The sequence below is a fragment of the Tenebrio molitor genome, chromosome 6, assembly GCF_963966145.1.
Source record: "Tenebrio molitor chromosome 6, icTenMoli1.1, whole genome shotgun sequence".
NCBI classification, from domain to species: Eukaryota; Metazoa; Arthropoda; class Insecta; order Coleoptera; family Tenebrionidae; genus Tenebrio; species Tenebrio molitor.
In genome coordinates this window covers 21,406,050-21,432,206 of record NC_091051.1, presented here as the reverse complement: position 1 = coordinate 21,432,206, position 26,157 = coordinate 21,406,050, and the positions used below count along the sequence as shown (strand labels likewise).

The 26,157-nt window shown below is 33.2% G+C and overlaps 1 protein-coding gene and 1 long non-coding RNA gene across 5 annotated transcripts in view; one reads left to right on the top strand and one right to left on the bottom strand.

The window, feature by feature from the left end:
- Sytbeta (Synaptotagmin beta) overlaps positions 1–26,157 on the top strand; it is a 109,000-nt gene that overhangs the window by 63,810 nt on the left and 19,033 nt on the right. The window contains exon 1 of one of the 4 annotated variants that reach the window (XM_069050204.1): positions 12,876–13,333. The exons of the other annotated variants lie outside the window; for them this stretch is intronic. The gene's annotated coding sequence lies outside the window, so the exon portion shown is untranslated. Of the gene's footprint in view, positions 1–12,875; positions 13,334–26,157 lie in introns of those variants that run through there. 4 annotated transcript variants of the gene reach the window in all.
- Positions 23,762–24,278, bottom strand: LOC138132635 (uncharacterized). Its single transcript, XR_011160137.1, has 2 exons — positions 24,130–24,278; positions 23,762–23,946 (listed from the first exon to the last, which is right to left on the bottom strand). It is a non-coding gene; the product is annotated as an uncharacterized lncRNA (long non-coding RNA).

Below are 26,157 nucleotides of genomic sequence, written 5' to 3'. Positions count from 1 at the left end.
GTTGATATAACTAACAATAAGATTATTTACAGAATATGTATAGAAAAATTGCAATGAGTGCATTAAATTCCGTAGCCATTTAGTTATTTGTACAACTAGTTATGAAAGTCATACTTTTTTTCATGAATTTGCAGTTTGATTAACGAGGGCGTAGCCTGAGTTAAACAAGCAAATGAGTAAAAAAAAGAGACTTTCATAACGTGTTGTACCTACACGCTATTTTTTGCATATCGTTGTAGTTGAGAAATTTGGATTTATGAAAATAAAAAAAAAAGTAGGCTGTATGCTTTGACAATCATCTCCAAGGAGATGGAATAAAATGATGCAAAAAAGTACTACTTTCACTACGATTTTCGTTTAAAAAAGTGTTACTTTCATTACGAATTTTCGTTTAAAAAAGTGCTATTTTCATTACGATATGCAAAAAAATTATTACGAGTATAGTCTGCTGTGACAATTTTTTTAATGAAATTGCAACTACTCGTAAAAGCGTGAATAAGAAAGTTGGGGTAGTTTGTCTTTTATCTTGCACCCAACTAAAATAAAAGTTGCTATTTCTCATTTTATAGATTTATAAATTTATAAGGAAATTTTAATTTAATCATAATACAATGGCACTGGTCTGTTTTGTATAATTCCCATTATTGTTAGATTGGTGAATTGATAAATTTTTGAAATTCTTGCTAGTACTGTTTTATAATTTCAGATTTATACAGGCTATTTGATAAAAAACGCCTCAACCCATAACTTTTTTATTTATTATCCGATTTCAATGAACAAAAAAACCAAAGATATGGTTTTTCATGCGCTACGAAGCAGCCATAATAGTTATTTTTATATTAAGTGCGCGAAGAGAGTGTTTTTTGTGCATGAAAAGGTCTTTTACGCCGAGACGAAGGTCGAGGCAGTATAAGCCTTTGAAATATAAACAATATTTTTTCTATAATTGATTCAAAAAATTGAAATTAGAAATTCAAATTTTTGAAGGAACTCCTGAAGTTTCAATGCAGTGACCATGTTGCTAGGTAACTAATAAAAAACAGTGCGTGAAGTGAAAAACAGAAATAGTCGTATGCGTGAAATTGCATTTCACACACTGTTTTGTATGGTTTCTATGGTTTCGATCTTACTAACAATGCAAAAAAAATACACGTTAGAAAATGACCCACTTCAGGCACAGATAACTATGCGTGAATTTCAATTTTTTGAATCAATTATAGAAAAAATATTTTTTTTTTACGTTATTTTCAGTAGCTAACGATAGTCAACTTTTTTTTTTTAAATGGACACATGTAGTTTTTTAGGCGCAGTCTGGTAAAGTTTTTTTTTTCTAAATCTAATGATGTATTAAAAGTTATCGTTTGGTCCATAGCTGACTGAAAAAAAAAAACAATTTTTAATTGTGGTTCAGCTTATTATGAAAATTTCAAGTGTGCCGTGAAAAACAATTGGAATACAAATAGCAACAAATGTCAAGTGTGAGTTTGAAAATTTTCAGGTGCAATCTTGAAGAGTTTTATTATTACTTTCTTAAAAAACATGAATAATAACAAATATTATTATTATTTTTTCTATTAACTTTTTGTTTTTGACGAATTACGATTTTTATTACACTCGAACATAAAATAATAGTCAAATGACTGCTATCCTGCATGACTGACACTGTTATTTTATTCTTAAGTAAAAAAAGTTTAAAAAGCAGATGAAAATTTCTAAGCTGACGTTTAGATGACATTTATCGTACTTTGTATTCCGATTGTTTTTCACGGCTTAAAAATTTTATAATAAGCTGAACCACAATTTTTTTTTTTTTCAGTTAGCTATGAATCAAATGATAACTTTCAATACATCATTAGATTCAGAAAAAAAAAACCTTACCAGACCAAGCCTAAAAAACTACATGTGTCCATTAAAAAAAAAAGTTGACTATCGTTAGCTATTGAAGATAACGCCAAAAAAAATATATTTTATGACTGTTTTGTAGCGCTTGAAAAACCATATCTTTGATTTTTTTGTTCATTGAAATCGGGTAATAAATAAAAAAGTTATGGGTTGAGGCGTTTTTCATCAAACAGCCTGTATTTGTATTTATACATATTGATGTAGGAAACATTTCAATATAACGGGTGACTATTAAAATTTTCACTTGGAGTTGGCTTTGGACGAGTTTTTATTTTTTCTGTTACTTTAGACACACGCAAGAACGAACGACAAATGTCAGTCAATACAATTGAAACATAACCAAATTAAGAGAAAAAACATTTATTGAAATGTCAGACTTGTCAGTGTCTAAGGGGCAACGGAAAACAAAGAATGATCCATAGCCAACCCTAAGTGAAAATTTTAATAGTCACCCGTTATTTCTTTGCATATCGTAATAAAAGTAGCACTTTTTAAACGAAAAATCGTAATGAAACTAGCATTTTTTTAAATGAAAAATCGTAATGAAAGTAACACTTTTTTGTATCATTTTATTCCATCTCCTTGGAGGTGATTGTCAAAGCATACTTACTTTTTTTTATTTTTCATAAATTCTTTTTGGGTCAAATTTCTCAACTTACAACGATATGCAAAAAATAGCGTGTACAACACGTTATGAAAGTCTCTTTGTTTCACTCATTTGCTTGATTAACTCGGGCTACGCCCTCGTTAATCAAACTGCAAATTCATGAAAAAAAGTATTTCATAACTAGTTGTACAAATAACTATTATTTATAATTCCGATATGATAATATTGTTTCTCATCACTAATCTAAAAACCTGGACCAGTCAATTTCACTGAACAATAAATCAGGGCAGAAACATTATTTCATACTTTTTTTTTTTGAAAAAATCAAACGATAATTGAATATAAAAGTATTCTATTAACTCTTCGCCGTTTTCTGCACATAATTCAACTGTGTGGATGAGGTAGAGTTGTCATTTGTATGACATTTCATAAGCGTGCATTTGATTTTTTTGATATCATTACACATTGATTTGACAGTTTTCAAAATTGCGCGACTATGAACTGTCAAAGAAATATCAACTCTACCCTACCCATACAGTTGCCACATAAATTTTCGTACATAGTTGCCATACTTGGCCACAATCATTTTGAATCACTCAATATTTGTCAGTGTCTCTATATAATATGTCATACCAAAGTTAACCTATTTGTGATAAAGCCGTAATTAAACGATGCAAATTTGTAAATTTTGACTTATGTGATTGTCATTTTTGTCCTAGTTTTATTTGTCCATCGACTGTACTTCCGTATTTAACTGTGTCCGCAAGACAAAGAGTCGGCCAAAAAGCTCCCCGCCGTAATTCCATAAAACTCGTGTCCGTTCTATATTTTGTGGGCAGTTGTTGAAAGTGCTTTTGATCTTGTGTTAACATTAAGTCATAGATCAATCACCCATACACGTATACGAGTATACCGGTATCTACAGATCAGTCACCTGCATATACCCGTAGATCAGTCGCCTATTTGAGCTTAATTCATTGCACAAAATTCTTTCTATTCTATGTTGTAGCGGAGAACTAAGTCGTAAACCAAATGAATGTTTTCTTATGTCAAAACAGCGGTGCCTAAATCTGTCTCAGAGATCAGATGTCTAATTAACTTCTGATATTATGTAGTTATACATAGATATTAGATATACAATCATATTATTAGGTATTATGTACGGGGTCATTATAAATTATTGTACCATCGTAGGTGGCTGTGCGCTATGCTTTAGGTGCGCCGCTACGCCCACTAGTTGTTACAAACAGTTATAATGATCCCGTATTATGTATTCATTTTCTAAACGCATGAGGGTTGGCCATGATTTTTTGACGCATTTCACACAGTATAGTAAATTTGACAATACAAACTGTCATCAACTGTCAGGTATCAAGTAAAAATTTTCTTCAATACGATGCCGAAAGTTGTGTCTCAAGAAACCAAGTGCAGCATCTTGAAATGCTATGAAAACATGAGGCAAGATAGGCCTGATTTAAGCTATTATAATCTGGTAACAGGCTAACAGATATTTTTAACATAACTACTACATAGTCATTAATAGTCTTGAGAAATAAATTAGTATTTTTTGCGTATACAGAAAAAATGACTTTGGGGCAGTCGGGTTGTACTTTAAAACCGTCCAAATAATCTGGCATTTTTATTTCTGTAATCTATAAATGCTAAACTAAAAAATCAGTATAATTTCAAGTTGCCTAAAGTATGTTTTTTGGGATAAATTTTTTGCAAGTTTCATACGCTGCGCAGTAGTAAAATAACCGCAAACGCCCTTAGCGACCCTCGAATCCAGATTCACTAACATTCAAATAGTATAATTTTTTTAATTTCTGATTGCCTAAAATACGTTCTCCAAATTCGTCATCAGCTCTCCGACTACAAGATTCAGCATCAGATGATGAAAAATTCGATTCTGATAATGTAATGATGGAAGAGGATCAAGTCTAAGTTACGTTTAAAATATTGCTTCTAAAATCAAAGAGCAGTAAGACTTCTTTACCATTGTAATTTACGAATTTTATAGATATAATTAGGTATGTACAGTCGTTGACCAAAATAAAATAGGACAAAGTAAATTTCGATTGTGTAATTCGATATTTTTGTGAAATCCATCTCTTAGGAAACAAAAGTGTCGAAAATTAAAAAACAATTTTGATAACTGTCATCATTCGACGATATTTCAAAAACTCACAATCATTCAACATAGTGACAGTGACGAGATGACAAGTAAAAAACACAACCTAACTTTTTGTAGATCAATCGTCAAGTTAAATCAAGTTGTAATCTGAGACACATATGCCCCAGTTACACTACACAAATCTTTAAATTGTGAAACTGTCTAAGGTAACACTTTGTCCTATTTTATTTTGGTCAACGACTGTACATGATGCATCAGAAAATAAAAACATTTTATTTTATAAAATTCGAATCTATAATTGTTTGTGCTTTGACACTGACGTTTTGACTCTAAAATGGCATTTTATACTGTCATAGTTTATACAGAGTGGATTCTCTAACAAAGTCATGGCCAACCCTCATGCATTTAGAAAATGAATACATAATATAGTCTGTTTTTTAATCAAAGAACCACGACCTGTTGATTTAGGAAATTTGATGATGTCTATTGGCTATAGCAGCCAACGCTTGTCCACGGCGCTTGTTATTTTTAATGTCCTTGAAAATACGCAAACTCGCATCAAAAATTTGAACGTGTTTTTAAGAATGCCTCGCAAAGTAAGACATTTATTAAACTTTCAAATTAGTTGCGCTACTAATGTCTCTAATAACCTCAATTTTTATACGGTTGGCTTAAAAAAAAACGGAAACTGTCAGAAAAAGTTCTGTCAAATTTTATTAAATTTTTATAGTTTGAAACGGTCTTTTAGAATTTAGGTTAAGAAACTACACTTATGTGTCAGAAATGTCAGTTATGCAAATACAAATACTACTGTCAAACAGACACAAATTGACAAATTAAATTTCCAATTCACATTAGGTCAAATTTCATTTCCCGTTTTTTTTTAAGCCAACTGTATGATGAGATTTCTCACCCTATGTCAAAAGTGTACAACGTTGTCAGCTCTATTTTGCATGTAAATTGCAGTGTTGTGGTTCTTTGATTAAAAAACAAACTATATTTATGAATCAGTACTTATGGAACCACTACTTTTCTAATAGTATGTACGGCGTGATCAAGAATGACTGAATCTGTTGGTATCAATGAAAATTTGAATGATTTTGGTACCACTGTACCACTAAAGGCATTTCCGGTTGTCAGCTTTGACACTGTTGACAGGCAAAATAAAATTTCCCATCAAAGTTTCATTTTTGTAATAGCATAAACATAACCGACATAACCTAATATTTTTTTAAATCACATGTCAAGTTAAAACATCCGGTCAGTGCCAATTGCGAGACAAAAAAACACCAATATTTTTCAATTGTTTCATTGCCAACAGACTCAGTCATTGTTGATCACGCTGTAGATTATTATACGAGTTGCACAAGACAGTCTATTGTCCTCGCTGCGGTCGTCGTGCCCTAATTGGTGTACGTTTTATAAAATATGATATACAGGGTGTATTTTTAAAATGTGCCGAAATTTTACCTACGAGGTTGTTAGACAACGTAGAAGACTAAAAGCAATTTAAAAAAATTGTAGCTCAAAAAATAAATATCATTTTATTTTTTGACATAGAATTTTTTAGATATTTTTCCAAGTTCTACATGAAGCCCGCAGCTCGTGGTTAAAATATCTGTTCAACTTTCAATAACACCCTGTATGTAATGAATTTTGAAACATCAATTTTTTCTAGTACTACGTTTTCTGATTAAACTATCGTTAAAAAAGTTAAATTACACATTCCGTATATTTTACAAATAAAAATACATAGATGGAGTATTTTAAACCTATGAACAGATAAATTAAATTTATTGTTTTCAACTGTCATAAATTCTCATTTTTCTCCTTTGTAAAATGGCTCTTAACTGCCCTAAAGCAAAATAAGCAGATAACGAACCGTTGCCCTAGACAACACATTCAACGTCACATTTCTGATAAGTCTTGAAAAATTTGTCAAAACTGTCAAAAGCAAATGCGAAACCATTTTTAAAAGATTTGGAAGCTTCACGGACGTCGTTTCAAACAATAAAATTTTGTATGCAACTCGGTTCTGGGTAAATTGGGCTTTTCTAATTGCCCTCGAGGCCTTAAAACCCTCGCTACGCTCGTGTTTTAATCTTGTCCCTCGGGCAATTAGAAAAGCCCAATTTACACAGAAACTCGTATAAATAACTATGTATTACATTTAATTATTGGAAAAAAAAAAATTCACTTAATACTGGAAAACAAACAAAATTTTCTATAATTGCTTTCAGAACTAAATTTTAAAATTCAAGTATCAACGCAGTGACCATGTTGCTAGGTAACTAATAGAAAACGGTGCGTGAAGTAAAAAACAGAAAAGCAATTCGCATTTCACACACTGTTATGGTTTCTATAGTTTCAATTTCAATTTTAACAGCGTATAAAAAAATGTATGTAAGAAAATGAACCACTTCACGAATAGATAAGTGTACGTGAATATCAATTTTTTGAAGCAGGTTTAGAAAAACAAAATTGAATCAATCTAGTCAAATTATTATTTAAAATATATTGAGGTAAAGTGAAGAATTTTAAGACAAGACGTATTCCACGTAAACAAGTTCTTTTAATCTGCTTTTATATATTTTTAAAATTAAAATTTTTCCATTAAATTTATTCTACATGGCTCCGCCGAATGACGTAAATTACACCGGATCGATAACAATTTTTCTTGGTAATCGGTTATACCATGTTTTTCTTGATCGTAAACGTTCCATGTTTTGCTTCATTATATTAATAACCATCAAGGCAAGTCAAATATTTATCTCAGCTATCTAACACTAACTAATTCAAATCGAAAAATTCTCAAAACATTCACCACCAAGTTTACAATCGTTCCATCCAAACGCTACATTATTGTTATCTCGCTTATCGCAGATGAAGCACGAATTTTGTCCAAATGGAAACTCATCAACATTATTGGTCGATCAGAACACGAAACCTGTAATTACAGGTGATTAGTACACATCGATTTTGACTGCCATGGCATGCATCTACATCCTGTTCCATTATAACCGGTGGTCCAGCGAACACGACCAACTTGATCAAGATAAATAAACGAAACAACTCAACTTCTAACTGAACATCATAATTTCTTAATCGCCATTAAATTTAACTTGACAATTTCAAGTCCTGTTAATTTCAGTTTATTTTGCAAAATAAACTCCAGCACGATTTAACAAGTTTTAGTTAAAAAGAAAATTTCCCTGTTGTAACGGATCAATAAACCACTGTTGGTTTACCTTAATTAACGTTGAATTAAAAGTTGTCAATTTAATTATTTGAAGGTAAAATAACAAGACGTAATTTTTTTATCGGATAAAATTTTCAATTTCACGAAATTTAACGTTAGGTAATTATTTATTTCTAATACAATTATTAAAAATACAATTATTAAAAAGAATGTGAGATCTGACAGGAGTAGCATGCACTTTTAATCACTTTTGACAGATGACAGAGTAGTAGGACTTGACTGGATGAAAGCAAGCGCTCTGATTTAGATGTCTTCTGAAAGACAGAACTTTACATTACTTTTTACATTACATTAAGCAGCCAAAATCATTTACAGCTGCGGAGTGCTTCATAACATCTGTCAACATTTTCGAATTCCTTGGTCTGATCCTGACATAAATGAAGAAGAAATTGGTGGAATTTATAACTTCGCAAATCATTATGGTAAATAATGCTCAAATATATTTTTCCTTCAAGGACAAAGGAGAAGAGATACGTTTACAGATACATAGTTTAATTGGAAAGAAGAAAAAAACAAATAAACATTATTAATAGGTCCACGAAGAAAAGTGAGTTAACATTGATTTACAATTTGTCGGCGGCATATTTTATAGCTTCGACCAAGTCACTGATGTCTTCAGCTAAACTTTTCGTAGATGAAGCCAATGTTTCTTGGCTTTTTATAAGATCCACTGGATTAAAATTGTCTTGCAGCGACACTCGAGGCAATTTCCGTTTTCTTTGTCTCTCTGGTACCTGTTGTGTCATTTTAGGTGCATCCATTGTTATTGGCTCTGGTTATGTTATTTAAATAATTTAATAATATGTTTGAACATCTTCATTATCACTTCTTTCTGCTTCTATGTCTCCCACAAGGTTTATTATATCTCCGCCTATGTTAATTACAACAATACTACGTAGGTATGTAGTAGGTATGTTTAAAATTGGTTCTACGATATCAGTCAGAGGTTTTTCCTTGACTGACCCACCACCATTTCTTCTTCTGGTATTTGCTTTTAGATCCCCAAAGACCTTAAAAGCATATTTTCTTCAAGACGAATAAGTAGTAAAATACACGTTTCCTCTCTTCTACTGAGCGCTTTGGACTTTCAAGATCATTGTTTAATATTGTTTTTAAGTTTATCCATGAGTCTGGCCCTGAATGCGGGACTTCGTCCATGTGTACCGTATATGTGAGTCAACCTCGACGCAGTGTGAGACTCGAACGCATTAAGTGAAGACGTATTTGTTTGTGCTCACGACATATCAAGTGCCCGCGCGATAACAGTAGCTATTTGTGATAAGAAACTGCCGTGATATCGGTACGGTGATAAGATAACAAAGACAAAAAAGTCCGAGAACTTGGTGAATATGTGCTTAATTGACATACTACAAATAGATAAATAAATGAAAAACAACGAAATAGAAAAAATGGACCAGGATAACCCATTCAGCAAAAGTAGTAGGATCGAAAGGTCTCCAATGAGAGCCAGAAGACACTCACGAACGGACATATCTGAACAAATAGGGGCATTAGCAAAACCCGTACAACCAAAAGCGAATTACGTACCTACACCAGACACAAGTAACGTAGAGAAACTACAGCAAGATCTTGCAGAAGCTCAACAGGAGATCAAAGAATTAAAAGCAATTATAGCTAAACTGCAACCAACGCGCACAAGATTTAGTCCCGCAAACTCAGAGGAGGAAGAAGAGCTAGTTAAGAGAGAAACTGCATGGATACTGAGGGAGAATAAGAAACGAAAACAAAGTAGGTCACCGGAAAGAATAATTGCAGAAAAACAAAGTGAAAAAAAACAAGAATCGAAACGACAAAAACCACCACCGGTAATAATTAGCAATATAAACAAATACAGTCAACTAAACACACATCTTAAAAGCGAAAAAATTAATTACAGAACCATTATGTTAAATAATAACCAAGTAAAGGTGAATATAGACAATGAATGGGAATACAGGGCATTAACCAAAGTAGTGAATAATCAAAAATACCAGTGGCACTCCTATGAGAACAAGCTAATTAGACCACTACGAGTAATTGTAAGACACCTACACCCATCATGCCAACCAACGGAGATACAACACGAACTGAAGGAAAGAGGATTTCTAATTACAGATGTAGTGAACAAAATAAAAACAATTAAAGAAAATGGAGAATATATACCTCTCTTTATGCTAACTTTTGAATCTAGACAGGACATCAAAAAAGTATATGATATAGAATTCTTGTGTCACATGAAAGTCTCAGTTGAAGCTGTCAGAAGTAGTAAACTTATACCACAATGCAAACGTTGTCAGAGATATAACCACACCCAGAAATATTGTGGGCACGAACCAAAGTGTGTTAAATGTGCTGGACAGCATTTAACAACAGAATGTAATAAAGCAAAAAATATACAAGCAGTATGTGCAAATTGTGGCAAAAATCATCCAGCAAGTTACAGGGGATGCGAAGTTGCAAAAGAATTACAAAAAAGAAGAGATGAAGCCAGCAGAAAACAACAACCTAGAACACTTACAGCCAACGAAATCAAACCTGGAGTATCATATTCACAAGTAGCCCAAAAAGGAAACGAACCAGACCAAACGCCTGCTGACATCAAAAATCCAAACCCAACGGAGGAAACGTCTCTCATGCAAATGATGCAAAATCTAATTACAAGAGTAGACCAACTCGCAGCACGGTTAACCACAATAGAGAACGATATTAGCAGAACTTGTCACAGTAAATAATGAGTAAAAATGATCTCCGAATAGCTACTTGGAACGCCAATGGTGTTCTGAATAGAAAAGAAGAATTACAGATTTTCTTACACCTGCAAAATATCGACATATGCCTTCTCTCTGAAACACATCTAACAACACAATCATACCTCAAAATTAGGGCGTATAAAACTTACAATGCAAACCACCCATTAAACCAGGCCAATGGGGGCAGCGCCATACTAATTAAAGAACATATTAACCACCATATGGAACAGACAGTACAACGAGAAGAATATCAACTCACTGCAATATGCGTGAACTCGATAAAACAAAAATTAATAATAGGGGCTGTTTACTGTCCACCTAGACATAATCTTAAAAAACCGGACTACACGACCCTGCTGAACTATCTTGGAGAAAGATTTATCCTGGGTGGCGATTATAATGCCAAACACCTAAATTGGGGTTCAAGAATCACGACGACCAAAGGTAGAGAATTAAAAGCAGCACTCAGGGAAAAAGGATGCGACATTCGTTCAACCGCCAGACCTACTTACTGGCCGTCGGACCCACGAAAAACACCAGATCTTCTGGATTTTTTTATACCCAGGAAAGTAGCACTAAATTTCACAGATGTGAACGATAACTTCGATGTTACTTCGGATCACTCAGCTGTAATCCTGACCCTCAGCCATCATATAATAAAAAAAAAAACAAACCCTATTTAACTAATAGAACTACAGACTGGCAGAGCTTTAGAGAGGAATTAGGAAAAAATATTAAATTAAACGTACAACTAAAAAATAGAAAGCAACTGGATACAGCAGCGGAACAATTCATAGCACAAATTCAAGAAGCAGCATGGAATAACACGAAACCATACACATACAAAACAGTGGGCAACAATTATCCCTTCGAAATAAGAGAACTAGTGAGAGACAAAAGAAGGGCTAGGAGAAAGTGGCAGACAACTAGGAACGCAGCAGACAAAACCAAATTAAACAACCTTACCCAACAATTAAAGCGTGAAATTATAAACTTGAAACAATCCTCAATCAAGTGTTACCTGAGAGAACTGACAAATGAAAGAAGAACTGACAAATGAAAGAAGTACGGACTACTCACTATGGAGAGCTACCAGGAGGCTGAAGAAACCAATAACATATATACCGCCATTAAGAAAAACGAATGGTAATTGGGCAAAAAGCGCTAAAGAAAAAGCGGAGGCTTTTGCTAATTATTTAGAGCAAACATTCCAACACTATACAGCTCAAAATAATTCCATGAGTCAGGAAGAATATAATAACCAAGACGATGAAAAAATGCCCCTAGTTACTCCAAAGGAAATCGCCAACGAGATTAAAGTAAATCTTAATCCAAAGAAAGCCCCGGGGTATGACCTTATAACTGGTGAACTACTAAAAAACCTGCCCAAAAAAGCAATAGTAATGTTGACATACCTGTTCAATGCAGTAATCAGGTTGTAACATATGCCCAGCTGTTGGAAAGTGGCAGAGATGATAATGCTACATAAACTAGGAAAACCAGCTAACGAGGTTAAATCATACAGGCCTATATCGCTTTTGCCAATCATCTCTCCAAACTCTTTGAGAAACTGCTCTTAAAAAGACTAAAACCAATTATTGAAAATAAAAACTTAATACCGAGCCATCAATTCGGATTCAGGCAACAACATAATACAATCGACCAAGTACATCGTATAACAAACGTAATAGAAGAAGCATTAGAGGGAAGGGAAACCTGCTCGGCGGTATTCCTGGACGTTGCCCAGGCCTTCGATAAGGTCTGGCATCAAGGACTGATGAGTAAATTGAACAAGATCTTGCCAAAGCAATATGTGCACCTGCTGGAGTCATACGTCACTGGAAGGATATTTCGGGTAAAACAAGAAGATGAATACTCTCAGTTCAAAGATATAAAGGCCGGAGTGCCCCAAGGCAGCGTTCTAGGCCCAGTGCTTTATTTACTGTATACGCATGATATACCAAAGGGAAACAACATCACCATGGCCACCTTTGCAGATGACACGGCGATATTAGCAGTTGGTCGAGAAATTAGCAGTAGCACTAGAAGATTGCAAAGTGCTTGTGATAAAATAACAGAATGGACTCGTGTCTGGTGAATCAAATTGAATGAAGCAAAATCTGTAAATATAACTTTTACAAATAAACGAATAGAGGGCCAGCATAATGTTAACATGAATGGTATCTTAATACCCTACGCTAATACGGTGAAATATCTCGGAATGACTCTGGACACAAAGTTGAAGTGGAAAGAGCATGTGAAAAAGAAAAAGAAAGAACTCGTCCTAAAATATAAGAAAATGTACTGGTTGATAGGTAGAAGTTCCCAGTTGTCTATATATAACAAAGTCTTGTTATATAATCAGATGCTAAAGCCGTCCTGGCTGTATGGTATTCAGCTCTGGGGCTGTACTAGTCAACGTTATATAAAAATAATACAGACTTTCCAGAACAAAGTGCTCCGTAACATTGTCGATGCACCGAGATATGCGAGAAACAGCGATATTCATCGGGACCTAAACATCCCGTATGTTGCCGATGAAATAAAACGCTCAGCCCAAAAACACCAACAAAAAGTGAGAGACCATGTCAACCCAGAGGTCACACAACTACTGGTAAAGGACGGTTCAACCCGAAGATTGAAAAGAAAAAGACCTAGTGACCTAGTGCAATGAGTGATAGGTGATAACACCAGCAATAGTTAATAACACAATCTTTTTGACACCATTGGGTGAATATTAGTTTTAATTTTTTTTTTTTGTCTATCTGAAAGTAAATTAATGGTTGGTCCAAGTGACCAGTTTTAATAATTCACATTAAAAAAAAAAAAGTTTATCCATTTGCTTTCTACCTACTATCCCAGCTTCATTTTGTAACAGCTTTCTGTTTGATCTCCAAGAAGGCAACAAGAGCTTGTAGTTGCCGTGTTGTAATGCGTAGTCTTGAACGCACGCTCATTTTCTGAATCTTTTAATGGTGAAAATGAAAAATATGATGACAGACGTCAAAATTAAATATCAGAACAAGGAGAGATACTATGATATGATATGAGATAGTAAAGGAGAAACTTATTTGTATGATTTGACAACGTTGTCAGTGTTAACATGCGTGTTAAAAAAATAATCTATAACAGTTGCTTTAAAAATTACCTTACAGAATACACATCCTTGTTAAAATTTTAACATTTCTGTTATAATTAAACTTTTAACATCCCTGTCAATTTTAACACAAAAGTTACAGAATAGGCCTCAGTATACTGTTCCGCAACAAGTATTCAGAAATCTGTTACATGGTTTTTGTCAATTAAATTATTCTAATGAATATGTAACTGTTTTTTTGTAAGTTTAACCTAGTTTCTTATTATAATGATAATAAAATAGCGGCCTCATTACGTTGAAAACACTATCATCGCTCGATCACGCCGTTAGTGTTTGGATAACTTTGTAACTTCAATACTTACTTCTTTTTTTTTCAGTATTGCAATACGTTGTACAGGGTCATTATAAATGATTGTCCCATCGCAGTTGACGTTGAAAACCCACACAAATTGGAGATGTGCCGCTAGCTTCGCAACGTTAGACAAACTAGTAGACAAATTTACACTACCGCCAGCAGCGCTATCTATCGGCGATGCTAGTCTCACTCATTTTATAAAGCTTGCGGCACATTCAACTACGTCACCAACGCCTACTGCGGTGAGACAATCATTTATAATCACCCCGTATAAAAAGTGGACGCAAAAATAAAATATATTCTATCTCGTGATTCGTAAGTCACGTTAAGTCATTGGTCCCGGTCTATTGAGTTGGTCACCATGCCCCTCATAGATTTGTAAACCAGTCCTAGACTGTGAAACAAATTATTATTTAAAATATCACAAAGAATGTCCCTTCTGAAACTCGGTGAAACTCAGAACGCGAGGTGCTGGTTGCTAAGGTTATTTGTTGTTTCATTTCATTTTCACTTATCTAGTACCTATGTAGTTTATTCCACTAGTGGATAAAATGCTAGTTAATACGATTCATTCATAAGAGTGGATAATACATAGTTATTTATGATATAAGTGTTAAAAGTAAGGGTTTCTCCACTCGCTACGCTCGTTCCGAAATCTTCCCTTCTCTCAAAATAAAATCACTTTTAACACGAATATCATACATTATTTTTTCTACAAACACCATTAAAAGCACTTAAAAAATGAGGTTAAGTTAAAAATTTAATTGAAAGCAGGACGTAGAAGAGCATGGAGTCATGGAGTGTTGCCTATTTTCAACACCGTCTCTCGATTGTAGGTAAGTAGAGCTTATCATTCTGGTATTTATGGGTCTTTCTGTGCTGCTCTGTCAAAACGTCATTGTGACAAACGACTTGTCATTACTTTTAATACTAGTGGAAAAAAACTTTTTTCTCCCTACCGGTTAGAAATGTAGGCTGTGGATACCTCATTTGAGGTGAGAAAATTCAACTTTCTCGCTAAGGTAAGAAAGTTAATCATGAAATGTTTATGGTAAAACTGTACCAAAATACAAATGTCAAAAGTGTCAAAAGTGAAATAAGTTATTGATAAATGAAAGCCAATTCAATGAAGTAAGTTGGTAGGTCAATCATATAATCTGGAAAATAAACAGATAAGCTAGGTAGGTAGATTACTTTACCCTGTTTATATCAAATTTTCGAACAAACCTCAAATCTTCAAATGCGATGACAAGTTAATTAAACAAATAACACAGCCTACTATTCAATTCTCAAAATTTTCGTTTTAATCACGAATATAACCATCTTTTTTGACTTTTTTCAACAAAGTTGTGCCGGTAGGGAAAAAAATTGTATTCAAACCTTGTTAAGAAAGTGTCCTTGCAGACCTTAGGCACTTACAAACCTCGTCTACGACTCGGTTTATAATCTTTGCCCGCGGTCTGCAAGAAACCACTTTCTTACCTTGGTTTGAAATATACTATTAATGCATGTACGTCGTGTTAAAAATTGACTTTTTCTACTTCGGTGTCACAATGAGCATTTTGTGACACCGAAAACAGTTTCACAAAGATCAATTTTATAGCATCGTTTCTAGTGATAATTGAATTTGTGATTGGTATTGAAAGTAAATTTCAGTGTTAAATGTGATGTCATTTGAACTTGAATCCATGTTTTGGATCAAAATAAACCATTAAGGGGGTAGATTATTATTGTAACAACATCTGGGAGACCATTTAAAATTTAATTTTCAATGAAATGACACTCCTTCGTCAATACCAACCCAATTCCATTAAAATAAAAGTCACTAGATAATAATTTTATATTTAAAAAAATTAAATTAATGAAGCCGAAGTAGAAAAAATAGCATGTTACACTCGTTGCACAAGACATGTTGTCGAACTCGTTCCTTTAGAACACTTCTCACTGCGTTTGTCGTGTTCTAAACCCTCTCGTTCGACAGTAGACTGCCTTGTGCAACTCGTATAACAATATACTATTTTACTCGTGTTTGTAGAAAAAAGTGGTTTTAAAATGTGATTGTGGATAAAAAAAAGTAAGGCTTTCAAAGGAATTATCATTACCTACTTGGAAGAAATGTTAGTAATAATGAATAAATCTAGCCTTCACGTCTTGCTTCCTTTTTTATAATAATCACTAATATTTTTATTATTATTAATGTAAATATTTAATTTATAAATACATAACATTTTTGGTTTACAATACAAAAATTTCTGATAATATTGCGGAATCTGGAAAAGTGTACCGAATGCTTGCAGCGTTTTTACATTGAATAGCAAGGGAAATCCTCCCGAAAACGAATTTCTTTGATTTTGAATCACTTGATTCCGCAATAAGTCGCTCTCCGATGACATTAATGAAACCGATGGCTTCTTGGCACCAAGGGCCTAAGGTTTCAAAGGCTAAACCTTTAAGTATGTAATTAAATGATTTATAAATAAAATGTATAAATCATATATCTAATAATAATTAATTTTCGTATTTCGAACGAAATCAAACAGTTCTTAAAAAGGAAAACAAGTTGACCAAAAAGTTGTAACTTCTTTAGGTATCAGAAAAATATCTTTTTCAACAAAAAATAAAAAAAGTATATCACTGGAAGCATCATTAAATAGTTATTTATTGTATAAGTGTCTTATTAAGCATATAAAACACGAAAGAAAAAGGTAAATACAAGAGCGTTAGTTCGAATGCAATACAAAATTTTAAGGTCATAATAAACTAGGCCAAAATGAATAGGGAATTCCACAATTTTTCTTGAAAAGCAAAATAATTGCCCCAAACGTCCCACGTATTCTTAAACACTAGATAAATTTAAAATGTTACAGGTACTTGAACGATTACATTTAATTTGCATATACAGGATGTTTTCGAAGTTGAGGCGTTCCTTTTAACATGTGATGGTAGGCATTGTTCTAAAGAGTTTTAGCCAAAATCACCTCAGTAAAATGTGTACGGAAATGAAGATACAATAAGTTAATTTTTTTGAAATTTTTGAAACCGGTCCTGCTCAAATTTGCCCTGATTTGTTAGAAATTAGAATTGACAAAAAAAATCAAATGACTATAGACGTTAATACTGTCAGAGTTGTCATCTAATTAGTCGGAATGGCTTTATCATTTCAAAAATAATAAGCTCAAAGATATGTTGCTAATGTATGGGCAATGTTATCACGTTATCAGAATGCAGCTGCGGCGTCCAGAGTACGCAGAGCGATTTCCAGAAACACACCATCCTGGGCCACGTCAGTTATTGTAATCTAGTACAGCGGAGAAATAGACAGGATCGGACTCAAAATTTTAGAAAACAATAAAAATATACCATCAATTATCTCCGTTAATACAAATATTTTGCTAAGAAGATTTAGGCTAAAATTCTTAAGAATAATATATAGTACCTCGTGTTACAAGGAAAGCCTCAACTTCGAAAACACCCTGTATTTATATTTCTAACACATTTCATTACAAATTTTAAACTGCATTTATAGAAAATTCAAAAATGCAAAAATTCCCTATTCATTTTTGCCTAGTTTATTTTCTTTTTTAAAAGGAAACAACGCCAATGTTTTGTCTGTTAATGTGAATATTAATATAAATCTTAAGTAGATCTAAATAAAGTTATTCTGACTTTAGCGCTATAGTGTCTTATTATTTAAAGACACTAGTGTCTTATAATATAAGTGCTTATTCACAATGGACATAAGCCTAAGAAATAGATATTGCATAAGCCATACATAGTATTAATTCATACGTAATTTACGGGAACTGTTCACAATGAACATAATTCTTATGTACAAATCTTGTTATTGGAAACCCGCGTTGCTGTTGAAAATGGTAATCATAATAAAATAGATATTCAAAAAACTCTCCACATTTTTGACATTCAGAGTTTACTATAGGCATTATAATATACATAGGTACAGTATGTAAAGCAAAATATTTTTTCTGCGTTTTCTTTTATTTTAATGTTAAGTTTCTCTTTTTGTTGAAGAAGACTTTTTAATAACGGAAATGGGGGTTTCAAATGAAGCAAAAAATCTTTTTTTTCCCTCTTCTTAATTCAATCCGGAGACATACTGTATAACTGTGGTGTGGTGTCTTTGACAATTGGACCTAATTAGAATAATTTTAATAAATTTTTGCATACCTAAGGAAGGCATAAAGTTGGAACGATTCCAACTTTATGTATTTCTTACGTACGGTCATAAGAGATGCATAAGGATGACATAAACATTAGAATTATGTAGACGCATTGTGAACACTTAGGGCCGGTTGCACCAACGCCAGTTAAAGTTAACTGTAGGTTAAAATGCTTCGTTACTTCAGTTACCTATTGATATAACAATGTTTTAGTATATTTTAATCTGTAGTTAAATTTTACTCACGTTGGTGCAACCGGCCCTAAGTGCTTATTCACAATGAGCATAAGCTTGACATAAGGCATAAGAAATTCATGATACATGCAGTGTATATGTTACGGGAAAACTGCGTAGGGAGGTGAATGTCCACATTTACCGGTAAATGTTCATAATGTCCTGTTGGCAAATGTGCGTAGCAATCATTTTCGGTCATCGTTTTGGCACATTCACCTTTCAAACATGGATTATGTGCACATTTACCGGAGGCGGATGGTAAATGTGGATATAAATTTACTACGACTGAAGCCAACACGCAGAATAACCGCCAAATGTGGATACCGGCCGGTGTGAGGTTTAGGTTGAAACGACATAAGAGTGTAATTGGTGGGTGTTTTACAATGAAGGACAAATTTAACATGCAGGTTTTAAGAAATACGGATGCAGGGGAAAATGCCAAGCCAAAAAGTGCTACTGTGAAGCTTCATTGGTACTGCGCAATTCTAAATTTTGGAAAAAAAATGTGGGTTATTCTTAACACAAAATAATTCTGGGTAAATGACTTTTGGGGTCAAATCAAAAGGATGGAAATTACCCCATATCCTTGTATTTTCGACGCCTATGAATAGGGAAAATTTGTCCGAATTTGTTCCTTTCATTAGCACCCATTGTTACATCAATCCCACAATAAAGTCGTAGGCGCAAGCACACTGCTTTGTCAATGTTTCTATGGAAATTATCGAAAGGAGTAATGTCACGTTTGTGACTGACGGGGACCTGTTACCTTTGATTATTATTGTTGCTAAACTACCAGGACAATCAATTATATATCGGGTGTGTCAAAAAGGACGGACAACAAAGAAGGTACATAATTTGGGGTAATCAGGGAACATGAAAAAAATTTTTTTTTTGCTTTTGGCCTTTCGTTAACGCGCAAGAGCTTGTGGAAATTACAACTAAACTACCTGTAAAACTAAATGATCCTGTTATTGATGTGAGAACATAATTGTACGAGTATGTGTCAACTTTTAAAGGTGTCCTCAACAGATATCCAAAAATTCCTTTCACAAATACGTTTGAAATCCTTTTCTTCGTCAGTGTTAAATATGATGAAATTTGGTGTGAGGGAGTAGTTTTCAAACGCGGCAACATTGCTAACATATCATATCATAGCAACGAAAAAAAAAAAACACCTTTATAAAATAAATGTCAATGGAATTGTGATAGTTTTCAAATTGTTGTCAAAATGGTTTTACCGCAGATAAATATTGTAATATGTAGTAATATGTTAGCTCTTGGTGCCGCAGAAAATAAAGTAGCATTTAGCCGCACGGACATACACCACGCGTTTTCCTAAAGGAAGGCATTCCAGTGTGAATGTTATTTATTAGGTATTTTGACCAACGACTGAGAGAAAAAAAATTTAACCATAACAACTACATACGGTAGTTTTTAATTAGCTGTTGCGTTGCTGCCATTTTCATTTTCACTTTCTCAGAGTTTTTCTTTACTTGAAGGCTGCAGAACAGTTTTTAGTTCAAAATCTGGGTCTACGAGTATGTTATGCCATGCTATGCACTAAAACGCCTGTCCGTTCTTTTTGACACACCCGATATAGGAGTGGTTAAAATTTATACAATGTGCATCCTGTGTATGATAATTGATTGATAACCTATGGATTCTTGGAAGGGCATTTTTTTTAGCTGAATTAGAAGATTCTTGAAACGAATTTTTTAAAAATGTTAATGTTTCCTAAAAGTTATATTTGAATTCAAACCATTACAACTTTTGCAATTTGTAAGCCACTGTAATTTCACAAATAGCACCGTAAAGATCATTTTCTTTAGATCAGGAAATATACATGTCCTTGAAATTTGATGCAATGCAATAATGGTGCAAAATCAACGAATTTCAAAACCAAAGGTGAAATTACATCTTTTGTAGTAAACATACCAGCGTATTAACGATTGTATTTCAGAAACTATTGGTTATACAGAAATATTTATAGAAAAGATTTTTTTTGTTCGACACTGTCAGAATTTGAGAATTTTCTCCTGAACGGATTTTGATAAATGTCAACTTGTCAAAACGAAATGTCAAACTAATTTTAAAAATTTTTAAGCGATTTGGAGCCTTTAAGGAGCTCGTCGAACAAAAAAACATTGTTATTCAACTCGTTCGTGTCTAAATTGAACTTTTTTGGCACTCGTGGGCCTTTAAAACGCTCGCTTCACGCGCGGTTTAAACTGGCCCACTCATACCAAAAAACGCCCAATTTACACACGAACTCGTTCAATAAACAATATACCATTCACGATGTTTTGGCATAAGGGGAGGCTATGATTTCATTTTTTAACGTTGGATACATGTTTGATTTCTGTCATCTCTGCTGTCACTAAAGTGCCTGACATGCGGACCTATCAAAATGAACGTAACATGTTGCCGAATTTAGGTACCCTAATCATAATTAAGCGACTTTAAAACGTATTGATGATGTTTGTATTAGACTGCAGAACATATTTTCAGTAAATTACAAGTCAAATACTTACGAGTCAAATTCTCCTAATGAAATTATTAAAGGAAGAACGTTTTCAAATGAAAGATTTCCCATTAATTTTGCCCAATCTTCCGAAATAAGTTCTTCTCAATATCTACAAAAATGTTGGCAAATTTCAGGAGTACATTTCAAAATAGACTCAAGCCATAAATTCACAACTCTATCGCGAAGTTATAATAGGTCTTACAAAACCCCTGTGCCATTTCAATTGGGTCGTTGTTTCTTCCTTCACTATTCGTGCTACATATTTATCTTGTACTCACCTACGATTCAATTCATACAAGAAAAGAACTTGACTTCATTGTAACTTACTGAAAATATGTTCTGCAGTCTAATACAAACATCATCAATACGTTTTAAAGTCGCTTAATTATGATTACGGTAAATTCGGCAACATGTTACGTTCATTTTGATAGGTCCGCATGTCAGGCACTTTAGTGACAGCAGAGATGACAGAAATCAAACATGTATCCAACGTTAAAAAATGAAATCATAGCCTCCCCTTATGCCAAAACATCGTGAATGGTATATACTACTAAATATGTTATTGTTAAAAATACTTTTTATTCTACATTCTTACCTGTATAAATTCACCGGTGCAACTGGGATAAGCACGCAAAATGGATACATGGAGCTTTTTTTAACTCTGAACGTAGCCCATACTTAGTCCCTATGTTCAGTTTTAAAAAACGCAGATCAATGCAGAGAGTATTTGCTATGCAACCAATTTATACTCGACGCATCCATGGTTGTTAAATTTTGAAATAATCCTTTTTGTTCGACACTATCAGAATTTGAGAATTTTCTCCTGTGTGAACGGATTTTGATAAATGTCACAACTTGTCAAAACGAAATGTCAAGCTGATTTTAAAGATTTTTAAGCGATTTGAAGCCTTTAAGGGACTCGTCGAACAAAAAAACGTTGTATTCAACTCGTTCATGTGTAAATTGGGATTTTTTTGGCATGAGTGGGCCAGTTTAAAACGCGAGTGAAACTCATGCCAAAATTTACACCCGAACTCGTTAAATAAACTACTAAAAAAATTGTTCCGATTAATGGAATTGGTCTATCGGGATAAGTGACTGAAAAACGTGACGCACATTTCTTATGATCCGATTGGGAACGCAACTTGTCTTTTTTTTATTGTCAAGTAGCTATATTGACGTAACGTTGGTTACTTAGTTACATACATGCATTGATCTGCGTTTTTTAAAACTGAACGTAAACATAGGGACCAAGTATGGGCTATGTTCAGAGTTAAAAAAAGCTCTCTGTACATATGTTTACATTTAAGTCTACAAAATTAGCAAATATCATTTCTCCACCACACTTTGTTGAGTAAAAATACTTAGCAAGTGGACTAAAGTCGGCCTTAAGTCAGCCTTAAGGCGGCCTTACACCAAGGCAACAATTGGCAACATGTTGCCTGCAACATTTTTTAATAATGACCGGCAACATTACTAAAAAATGTTGCAGGCAACATGTTGCCTGCAACATTTTTTAGCAATGTTTACGGTCATCAGTTATCACTAAAAATCTTGCAGACAACAATAGGCAACATGTTGCCTGCAACAATTTTTAGTAATGTTGTCGGTCATTACTAAAAAATCTTGCAAGCAACATGTTGCCAATTGTTGCCTTGGTGTGAAGGCGACCTAATGATGCTAATTACATTTCAAACCAGTGAACAATATTAATAAACAAATTTTTTATTATACCTGAATCAGAATCCCTGTTTTTAACACTAAAATGCGTGCGAAAAAGGGCCCTTAAAACACTAAAGCTTTAAGGTCGCTTAGGTAACAACAAATTGATAAATAAATAGACATTTATACACAATTTATGATAGCAACGAAACAACAATTGACCATTTCTATCTATATCAACGATTAATGACACAGATTTCTTCGGAAAAGGTATTTCAATTTGCTTTTTTTTGTTATAATTTTCAAATTTTAGTGCAAGTATGATAAAAAATAGCGTATGATACACGTTTATAAGGGCCTTTAAAGCACTTGCGACGATAAAAGCACTCCGCTACGCGTCGTGCTCTTAAACTCGTCGCGCGTCCTTTAAAGGCTTCCTTATAAACTTGTATCATAATATACTATTTATTTGTTAAGTAAGTATTTATTAAATAGTAAAAATAGAGCAAACAGGAAACGCAATATAAAACTACGGGTTATCAAGAAGGACTGTTTAAGTTGGTAACACTGGATCGTATTTTAAATCGTATAACAGGAGTAACTTCCGGTTGTTGGTGGCTTGTCGTTGTTAATGCTGTACCTATATCAGATATTTGCCAAATAAACCAACAAAACATATCCAGTTGCAGTGTTATAAATAACCGAATTAAAAAATTTTCTTAATTGTACTGCCAACTTAAACAGTCCTTCTTGATCACCCGGTATATGTATTACTATTTAAGTAAAATTATTAGAATTTTTCCTCACGAATAACAAAGAGTGATGACAAGAATAACACGAATTTGAGGTTAAAAGTTTGTAGTTTATTCTACTTTTTTCAATTCCACGCAGCTATTCCCAAAAATTGCGATTGAAGGAATTTGCTGTTCCTTCTCAAAAGTTATCCAAAGGACACACGACACAGACACAGAGAAAGTTTGCATCAAAAATTACAGGCAAAGTAGACTGTAGTGCACTTGACATAATAAGTGAGAAGGTAATTGTATTAAATAAAAAGACATTTAGTTTATTGATGTATTTTTATTGAAAACTTGTTGCTGTAAGTAAAATTTAATTGAAATTTAACGAAAAAAAGTCTAAAATTACCTGTACTGCATCCCATCACACTGTACCACACATCGACTGTCAGCAGAAGCCTCCAAGTATTTAAAAATTGTAACTAACCGAAGAAAAGCCTTCCTGTAACTGAAATATCAGCATATAGTATGTTTTCCACTTTTTAAAAGACTTTCAATGTTTTGAAAACAAAATATTTAATGCACCATAACCTATCTTTACGCCTCTATTTATTTTACGCCTGTTTTACGAAATTACATCATAATCTTTGATGCTTACATTAAAAAATGTTACTTTAAGGAATACACTTACCTTACTGAAAAACACACTGCATACAAATAACAAATAAAAGAGTTTTGGACACAAAAATTAACACGTAAACAAATGGAAAATCTCAAAAGGAGGATTTTCGATCAGCTGATTGTCAGAACAGCAGCGCCCTCGCAGTAGTCGAAATCGCGAATAGATTGGCGGCTTTGCCCTCCCCACCACAATTCACACTCAATAATTTAATTATAATTTAATTATAATTTAATTAATTCACACTCAAATTCACGAATAACAAAGAGTAATGACAATAAATTGTTTGCAATCAAGAGAAATAAATTAATATACAGTGTGGAAACTACTTATGGAATAAATTCAGTAATTTCAAAACTAATGACATTTGTCGAAAACGCTGAAACAGGTCAATTTTTATTTCTCATAGCTCTTGATGTCATCCATTTTTGAGTTATGAAGTCATCAGCAATTTTTTTAAATGACTATCCCCACTTTTTTCTTCTGTTTTTGATAGACCTTCCTACTACCTAAACGATAAATGAAAAAAATTATTGGCTTACATAACAATTGAGAAAACAACAAATTTTAATTCAAAAATTTAATTTAATTTTTAGGTAATGTAAAAATTTTAATTGACCTCAAACAAAAACAACAAAATATCTAAAGTTAACAATAAAATGTAACACAAATGTTGAAATTGTCCCCCGCCAACCATTTGGCACTTACCGACACTTTGTACACTTCGCTCAATAATGTCACGGCTGATTTGTTCCATTTCAGCCCAAATTCTCTGCCTAAATCTTCTAAATTGTTTGGTCTATTAAAATAAATCTTTTATTTTAAATAAACCCTTACAAAAGAATTTTTACATTAAAAATTATACATTAAATTTTTGAGGTAAAATTTGTCTTTTTTTTAAATTGTTATACAGGTGTCCCCAAAAAAGAAGACTAGTCCATAACTCCGTTATTTATCGGAAGATTTTAATTATCTGCACACCAAATTAAATGGTTATTAATAGGCTACAAAATGGCCTAATAAATTCAAGTATAGCCCCATGGGCTTCAAGGGTAAACTGTCAAAATATTTTTTTTCAAATGGGATTACATATTTTTTTTAGTCATTCTGATACAGATTTTTATTCTGAAAACAACAATGCATCGCAAGTATACACTTGAATACCGAAAATTCAGAAAAAAAATGTAAAAAAACGCTACTATCGTCTATGTTCCATTTTGCGCTAAACATTGGCGGCATATCTGCGCAATCCCACATGTTATTATTTGTCATTTGTTTTTCCAGCTACCTTAATTTGGTTATTACATTGTAACGCAATGCATTTTGATAGCTTTTCACTTGGTGCTCGTCATTTGTTTCAAAAGTTAGTGTTATTTTTTTTATGTGAACTTATACTTGTGATACATTGTTGTTTTCAGAATTAAAATCTCTATCAGAATTACTAAAAAAAGTATGTAATCCCATTTGAAAAAAAAATATTTTGACAGTTTAGTCTTAAAGCCCTTGGAGCTATACGTGAATTTATTAAGCTGTTTTGTAGCCTATTAACAACCATTTAATTTGGTGTATAGATAATTAAAATCCTCCGATAAATAAGGGAGCTATAGACTCGTCTTTTTTTTTTGGGGACACCTGTATAAGGCACCACTTTTTTTCATTCATCGTTTAGCTAGTGCAAAGATCTATCAGAAAAAGTGGGGGTTGTCATTTAAAAAAATTGGTGATGACGTCATACCTGAAAAATGGATGACGTCATGAACAAGTGACGCAACTGAAAATAAGCACTATGAGAAATAAAAATTGACCTGTTTCAGTGTTTTTTACAAATGTCATTATTTTTGAAATTACTGAATTTATTCCATAAGTATTTTCCACACTGTATGTCCAAAAGCAGATTTTGTTGGCAACTGCAAAGGAGATTTATATTCATGAACTTTAAATATCAAGTTCTCTTTAATTTTTGTCGTATAATTTCAGTTTGATCGATAGATTACCACACTAGTTTCCTTTTAGACGTAGGTAGGTATATTAAAAAAACTG